Genomic DNA, 9,052 nt, shown 5'->3' with positions numbered 1-9,052 from the left:
AGAGAATTAGTGATTAATTAGTCTCAATTGATGAACACTTAGACAATCCAGCACTGGGGAATAGCGAGGCTTGGAATTCTGGTGTATTTGTGTTATATTTGTTCATATGAAACCGTCGTTGGGTCTTCCTAACCTCGACAGGCCAACTCTAAGCATACGATTCATATTAGGAGGACTTGCTTTTATTAGTGAACTGATAGATCCCAAATTATACTAGAAAACTGACACTAGGAGAAAAAGGGTTTTCAGTTACGGTTTGAAAATTTAAACCATGATGGTTTTGGAGAAAAACGTCGTAGAAAAATGGCTGTCAATTAAAGATGATGGTTTGTCAAACCAACCGTCATATAAAACTCTAATTAACCATGACGGTTTCTCTACAAAACTGTCACACTTAGATAGTCATACGCTGACGTTTATAAGACGCCAGCTAATGTGACTAGGATAACGGCCGTAGTATCAAACGTCACCATAAAATATCTATACAGTGACAGTTGGTGAAGAAACCGCTGCCACAAATCTAGTGTAGTTAATTCAAGTATCTAATTCTCTTTAGGAAGAAACTTATAGCTCCTTGAATCAACAAAAATTGAATTATTTTTTACTTGCACACGACTCACCATGTCTACATACGTCATCATTAGCTTGCTTTTTAATTTGGACGCATATGGTTCTGATGTGCATTTTGTAAACTGTTAACGATCATCGGTTATAAGGAGAGTCATTCGGTGGCCCATTTAACTGAACTAATAATATAATTTTTGCTTGAGATGTAGATCCATTGGGTAATCAGATTGTACCCGGATCAGGTGACATTTTATTATCTAAATGATCAATCAAACGAAGAGTGAAAAACAAAATTGATACTATGCGAGAATAGCTATGTCGCATTGTCATGCTTGGACTAGTTTACTTCCATTTACGGGGCAAGACATTTATAACTGGGCCTAATAAATATCGGATTCGGAAGTTACAGTCTCCCAATTGACCACTTCCTTTTATTTTCAAAATATGCCATTTGTTTGTGTGGTTCCAACGGTTACGATTGATTTGGATTTTCTTAATCCAAGAGTTTATATAGAAACCCTAATATATACAATCTCCCGCCATATATATTCCTTTGCTCTCTTCTTTTTCTTTTTTGAAGCATCATGTGATCTTTGTTTACATAGATTTCCTTTCTTTGTTTTATTTCCTTTTATTATGTTCTTTGAGACCTTTGTATATACAGATAGAAATCTCAAGTACATTATTACCCTAAGTAGATGGAAAATCTCCGAAACAGTTAAAAACCCAAAATCAAGTTGATTGTTCCCAAGATTTTGATTTAACAGTACTGGCAAAAAAAACTAACGGGTTGATTTTTCCTGATAAATGAAATAATGGGTGGCTTTTATTTCTAGGTTAATATCATTCTCTTTTAATCAATCTAATAAGAATTTATCTTGTGTACAGAGTTGAAACAGTTCGCTGAATCCAAGACGTTATTGCCTGGAGTTGATATACAACTGGAGGACATCATTGCCGGGAGTTGATATACAACTAGACCTATGGGATACAAAGGCTGCATATTTATCAATTTAACGAAGTGGTGATCAATCTACGTCTACGGTGTAAAGTTCTGTAATAAAAGTAGGAAGTAATTTTGTATGCTGATGTATCAACTTGGATTGTGAATTTTAGTTTCAAATAAATGGATGTAAGATGTGATTGTGAATCAATAAGAAGTTAATTTTATGATGCATAAATTCTTTGAGATTGTTGGATTCCTTGTTTTTACTTTAAATACAATTTTTAATGAAAACATTGCAAACTAAATCCCTTGATGCAAACTAAATATCCCTTACAACAATAATTTACCAAAAATTGTGACAGTTTTTAACAAAAACTAGGTCCAAGTCCTAGGAACCACTTAACAGTACAATAGATTCATATCGCCACACTGAAATTGGAATTCTATTTAGTCAACACAGTCAGCAATAAAGTAATGGACTATGGCCTTCTATAAGGTCCTCTTTGGCCTTTTACACCCCCATTGATCCAATTTCAATATGGCCTCCATGTAGTCTCAATAACCTAGCATACAGATTTTCTACGTAGGATAATTTCGACATAAAAAAAGTTTTGAACTGAATCATCCATAGAATTGAATCATTCGAAAATTGGTGAATTATGACCTCCTAGTAACAAGCTTGGAAGGACAGGACTAAAACATCCACTTCCCAATGAAAATGGGACTAAACGTTAAATCCTACATTCTCGATTGAGTAGTTCTAAGTCCTAAGAACCACTTAGTAGTATAATAAATTCATATCGCCTTCTCCAGCGGCAGAGGCATAAATAGATAGGCGAATATCTTATCTAGTCATGCCAAGAGCTAAGCATGGCACCTAAAATGGACTTGAGAGCCCATTTTGTGAAAGAATAAATGTTAAAAATATCTTTCATGCCTAAAATTAGGTTCGGAAATCAGCTGCGCTAGGTATGCAACAAGCGACCGTGCTACGCCCCTGACCTTAATTATGGAAAGAATGAGAAAGGTCGTGAACTCGATCTTTATCCCCTTCAGAATGTGTCTAAGGAAATTTTATCAGTCAAGAAATAAACTAAAAAGGAGTTTATCAAGGACAAGGATTCAAAGGTCACAAGAACATTAACTCTTAATTGGGGAGTTAATTTTTTGGGGGCGAACAGGTGGATCTCACATTAATGCATGTATCAACTTTGTGATGTTCTTTTTTCCCATTTTCTTAGGATTTTTTCTTTTAATTTCTGTTAAATGTGAGATCGAACATTGTCTAATTTATTTGATAAACATAAGTCTTGTAAGAGGATTGGACACTCTCCAGTTGCATTAAGTTGTTTGGATAGGGCTTATTCACTTAGATTGATTATTATAATAATTACTCTCTTGGTTTGATCTTTGACTAAAGTAGTTATTGACATAAATGGAAGATCATTTGCTCTACTTTATCACTCACCTAAATATTGATTTGGGTTATCGATAAGTGCGTTGGTTACTAAAACATATTTAGTCCTTTGTATTTTAGGGTCACGATCCAAAAGATTTGAGAATGAAAGTCTTTTGATATAAGGTCACTCAAGTAATTTGTTTGAAGATTAGAACTGTTGATCAATGGTAATAGAATTTGTTTTGTATATTTGACCAATAATAGAATTAAGTTGTTTCCAACATTTATTTTTGAACACTGAAATTGAAGATTTGAAGACTTTTCTTTTTGGTTCTGATATTTGTGTGAATTTTGGCGAGTTTGATTATCTGGCATTAACAAGTTGTTTATTTGATAAATTTTTTTTTGTAGAGGATCGAACAAACTATCTAGTGAAATTTATTTTCTTGGATGAATCTTGTTCATCAAGATTGGTTATTTCAATAATTATTGTTTTGGTTTGATCTTTTGGCCATACGAGTTTATTGATATAAACGAGAGATCATTTACTATGCCTTATTAATGATCAAACTGTAAATTGGGGTGATTAATTAGTGACTTGGTTACTGAAATAATTTTAGTCATTTGTTTTCTCGAGTTACGATCCAAAAGAAGTAAGTGCAGAAGTCGACACAGCGGTTGAAGCAACTCAAGATAGTGGAATTTTAATTGGGATTCACTTCCGTTGGTTGGAATAGTTTTACGTGCAAAGATACTAAAGGAATTGTGTAACTATGGGTATATATATTGGTCTCAGTTATATGAAGTTACGATTGTCAATTTGTATAGCAAATTAATTATTAGATTATTTAAAACTAGATTAGGTGCCGGACTTTCCTGCCAAACAGTTTCCTCGTTAACAAAATTTTGTGTGTCTGTGTTATTTACTTTACTTCCGCATTATACTATTTAGTTTTATAATTTAAATACTTGTACATTAATCACATCTTGAAAAGATGACATAGTTACTTCGAACAAAACTTAATTTGATTATTACCAAGATCTCCTTGTTGAAACAATCTTGAGGTCATTATTGTTATGATGAGTATATGATGTGTGTATGCATAAGTTGATATAGAAAAGATTATGGTATATAGTCTATAGTTTAGGTGAGTCATTCTCGATCGAAGCTGTTTATAACTTGTTATATAAAACGGAGTGTGCTAATGCACCTATCTTCCCGCACAAGAAAATATGGATAAAACATCTACCACTTAAAACCGGTTTTTCGTATAACCATTTCTTGACAAAGTTATTCCTACAATAGATAATCTAAATGTAAGAGAGTTTAGTATAAAGGAAAAGCAACACCGTTCGTGAGAAGAAAGAAGAAAATATCAATGATCTCATGTTTCATTGTAAGTTTACGAGAAATATTTGTAATTATTCCATCAATAGTTATATCGGAAGAACAACCAATGTTATAGGGAAAATATTTGTTGAGAGGTAAAGTTAATAGAAAAGCAAAACATTTAAGAAATATTTCTAAAATGGGAATAAGAAGACGAAGAATGAGTTTTTTTGAAGAAAAATAAAGTTTTGTTAAACGAATAAGTCTCTAGTAATTCTTTTATGGTGTTAGAATATCTAAGGCTATGTTATAATTTAAAAACATTGGATATAAATTATTTCAGGGTGTAAAGATTCCAAAATTATATATGGATGGGTTCTTGTTATTGCCTTCTGAATTTGGTAAGATTATATTTCTATGATTGCAAAATTGTGAGAAGCTTCCGGGTCTGGGTATGCTCTTATGTCTTAAGGTACTTCACATAGGCGGAATAAAGTCGGTGAATGTTTGGGGAAGAATTTCACTATCAACAATAATAACTATAAAACAAGAACAAGATAGCACAATAATACTTCAAAAACTCATAATTTAACTTTTTTCCCTTCATAACTTAGTTGGAAATTAGATTGATTGGTAATTTAGAAGGAAGGGTTGCTCCTCTACCCACATGAGGATTTATCTATCCAATACTCCCATAAATTAACATGTATACCTTCATATTTACAATTATGTATTTCTCTCTGAAACTTAGATATATATGGGAATGCCACAAGTTAGAGGAGTCAATATTGTATGATATGAGGTACCTCACATTTCTCGGAAAACTGAATTAATGATGGAGGAAGATATAATGTATGAAGATGTCTCTTCTCTCTAAATGTTTTACTATCATTTTCATATTTTCTTAATTCTACAAATATTATTTATTTTTCATCATTCCAAGGGTGTTAATCAAATATTGATCGTACGTTTGCCTTTTGAAAGCTTTTTGTTGTGATGATATGGATTGTAACTCGAGAGAAAAATGAAGCTTTTTGGAGTTTTAACTTCTTATTTATGCATCCGTTAAAGTTATACCGTATGTATGTTAATTATGTTTCTCTCTACTAAAATCGAAAATTAATCTTTTATAAAACGACACAATAGTTTTGTACAGGTTTCTTTGATACATAAATCAAGAAAAGATGGATCATCAAATACAATCCTTATCTTTATCGATGTTAAGTGAGAGTTAATTCTTCGCATTTTCAACTGTTAATTGATATGTGTTTTAAAAGTCATTTCATTATTAAATATTAAAAACATTTTTTTATGAATTTCTAGTTAGAACAGAACCGGGACAAGTTTTAACTTGAAATTATTTTTGATTAGTCTACGTGGATCTATTACAGTACTACCTCATAAATTGGTTAACTAACTCCGACCTATTTCCCATGTCTATTAGTTCAGACATTCTTCATAATTGACCGGATATCACAAACATGACATTGGCCTAATTCCTTTGTTTTCGTTCAGAATTACTGTCGCATTATCATAAGGCGTACATGACATCAGGTAAAATCCTAAAATAAGGTTTGGAAAAATTTTCATTTTCAATATCAGATAATGATGAAATTGGATAAGCTTTAGATTGGTTAGCTTATTCTTTTAAAGATAGAGAAATTAATTTGTATTCTAGACGACCTAATGCTCATGGGAGTCATCTATCATTATTAATAAATTTTTGACTTATCTCTCATCGAAACCATACATTTACTAACCATCTTCGACCTCCCATATGAGAGGTATTTTTTTCTTTTTTGTTTAAGGAAATCAAATCAGCTAATAATTATATTGTATATAATTTGCATATGCAAGGATTGAATATATTTTTTGGTTAAATTTAATGAATAAGTCAAACCCATTTTACAACACTTCTTAGATAAAATATCATTTATATTCCAATCGTGTTTTTAATGCATGAAACAAATTATCCTAATTAAGTGTATCTTTTTTTAAGCAAGATTTATCGGTAAACAAATATAGTAAATACAATTGGATAAAATATTTATAAGAATATAGTAAATAAATTTGGAATTTTTTTTCTCATCGCATATACCACCATGATATAAGAAAATCGATTGATTAAGTATCTTGGTTAGTGTATACTATATTAGATTAGATTATTTATTATTAAATAAAACTTAAAGGAGAACACAATATATGTACAAATCATTCAAAAATTAATATTTTACCTATCGACATGGTAATAGATTTTCTTTTTGAAGAGTGTTATGCAACTAATCAATTTAGCACACATACGACATTCTTAAGTTCAGAACTAGAATTGCTAACAATATGATTGTTTAGTATCTTACTTAGTGGAAGTAAATGGTGTTTTACATATTTTGGATCCTTTTATTAATAATGGTGTTAGTATTACTGCCATGTACAATTTGTAAAGTCAGTGTGTTTTATCATCATTTTCAACAGATAGTTGCTCTTGAACAATGTTTTTTGGAAACACCATTTTGCATTGAGATTGATATTTAAGTTTTCTTTTACAATGTAGCTATTTAAAGATATATTTGATGTGTATTATAAATTAAGTGTAGGGAAGACTCGTTGACATTTTATTGGATCGACAATAATCGTTGTAAAAAATTCATCTGGATCTTACATGGCTACATACAAGTTTGTAACTTAATGTAATAAAGATTTAAAAAGAAAAAAAAACTAAACAACGCATATGAAATATACACTAACAACCATATTGAGAAATTGTTGGATAACATATCCAATCTTTTTTTTTGATAGGCTAGTAATTTTTTTTACTGGATAACATTTCAAATTATTGCCAGGGATAACAAACAGCGAGAAAGTCGGAAAAAAAATTAAGTCCACTCTTTGCAGTGTATATTAACTTTAATATTTTAGAACTAATTATTCATTAGATATAAAATTAGAATGTGATGCAAAAGACTAGTACTTGACAGTGACTATCAATAACTAGTTAGCATCTTCAACTTCGAAATATTGGCTATCCCATGGAAAACTCAATTAGTTTGCATCTTAAACTTCGAAATATCGACTATTGCATGGAGAATTTTACATATATTTGAGGATATTCAAAGTCTCTTTAGAGATTTCAGATCGGTAAGTACCCTTACATCAAACGAGATGCCAATGATATGGCATGCATACATGTGTTCTCAAAAATTAATGTAGAGTTTGCTAATCCTTAAGCTACAAAAACAAATATCTTCGTATGCACCATCTTATTCAATAACTGAAGTTAAAGCGAAAACAAGTTTGCAAATCATTCCAATGGGTTGCCCAGTGGAAACAATTTCTCACATTTTAAGAACAACATTATAACAAAGTAATTAACACGTTTTTCACCAAGCACTCAATTAATACAACATTGAAATATGACATTTCAGAGGAAAAACCCGACTGCAGTGCATACCACAATCTGTGCAACCAACCAAGCATAATGTGCATAAGATCTCCCAGATATAATACGTATAATAATTAATATTGCATGAGATCCCGTGCTATTTATAATATTGCAAATCCCGCTAATAATAATAATTCCAGTTCCCTAATGATAAATTTGCCATATATAAAATAATATTGCACGATCGCCAGTGCTACTTACAATATTTCGAATCCTGCTAATAATACATAATATTGTCAATAAAAATGAGCACGCATTAGAGCATGGAGTTGAATTCACTGAATAATCCTTGAAGATTAAAGATTGAAGAATATCGAAGACATATTTGTGAGGACTTCATTAACAACGGTATGTGAAGACCGACTATCCTATTTACTCATTATTTTTATCATTCCATCTACTGAGAGAATGTCGTACGGATTTACTATAATTGATGAATTGCAACGAAGAATTTTTTTTGCACTAGATTAACTCGAAATATAATTTAAAGCAATAATTTTCTTAGCTTTATCACTTTGTGGCCTAGTTCATGCAAGAATTGCAGCAAGACATTCCTAGATCATGTAGGAATGTCTTGCTGTAGTGAAAAAATTGCTAGATATTGTCAGGGTGTTGAAGTTGATTCTCCAATATGTGCGTGTATGGTATAAATGATACTATGCAACACCTTTGAGCTTGTTAAAAGAGTTTGTCGGGATTTCGGCACCAACTTCAAATAAGGTTGTTTATAGTATCGATTTTTAGGAAAACATGTAAATTAGTAATTTGTAAAACGGAAATTTCTCAAATGCTTGCTTTTCTTTCAATATATTGAGAAGTTTAGTTTGCTTGGGATCAAAGTAATTCGTAAAACATGTAAATTAGTTCACGATTTACCTTGTTTATAAGAAACCTATCCTTGTTCTCATTATAAATAAAGGACTCTTTGTAACCTAGAATCTCAATCCTGTCAGTTTGTGGCCTAATTGTGTATGGAGACGTTCTCTAAAAACCTAAGTTTCCCCAAGAAATACATTTAGGATACGACTTTCGGAGTCTTCAATGAGGGATACCTTTTAAAAATGCATGCAAGAGTGTCTTCCCATGAGTGACAAACTTGCTAAATATTGTCAGGATGTTGGAGTTAGTTCTTCTTTCTCTGCGTAAATGATAATGATACTATGCAACACCTTCTCGTTGACTTTGAGCTTGGAAAGAGAGTTTATCGGATTTATAATGTCGATTTTTAAGAATCAATTATCTTTTTTTCCTGATTGCAAATCCTGGCAATAAACCCGACAATTATCAAATTATAAAAATTGGTTTTACTCTGTGACATTCATGAACAGTTAATTAATCATGTGTTTTTGGAAAGGTGCAGATGCAGGTGAA

The sequence above is a fragment of the Papaver somniferum genome, chromosome 3 (genome assembly GCF_003573695.1).
Source record: "Papaver somniferum cultivar HN1 chromosome 3, ASM357369v1, whole genome shotgun sequence".
Classification (NCBI taxonomy): Eukaryota; Viridiplantae; Streptophyta; class Magnoliopsida; order Ranunculales; family Papaveraceae; genus Papaver; species Papaver somniferum.
Note: the sequence above shows the minus strand (reverse complement) of the source record.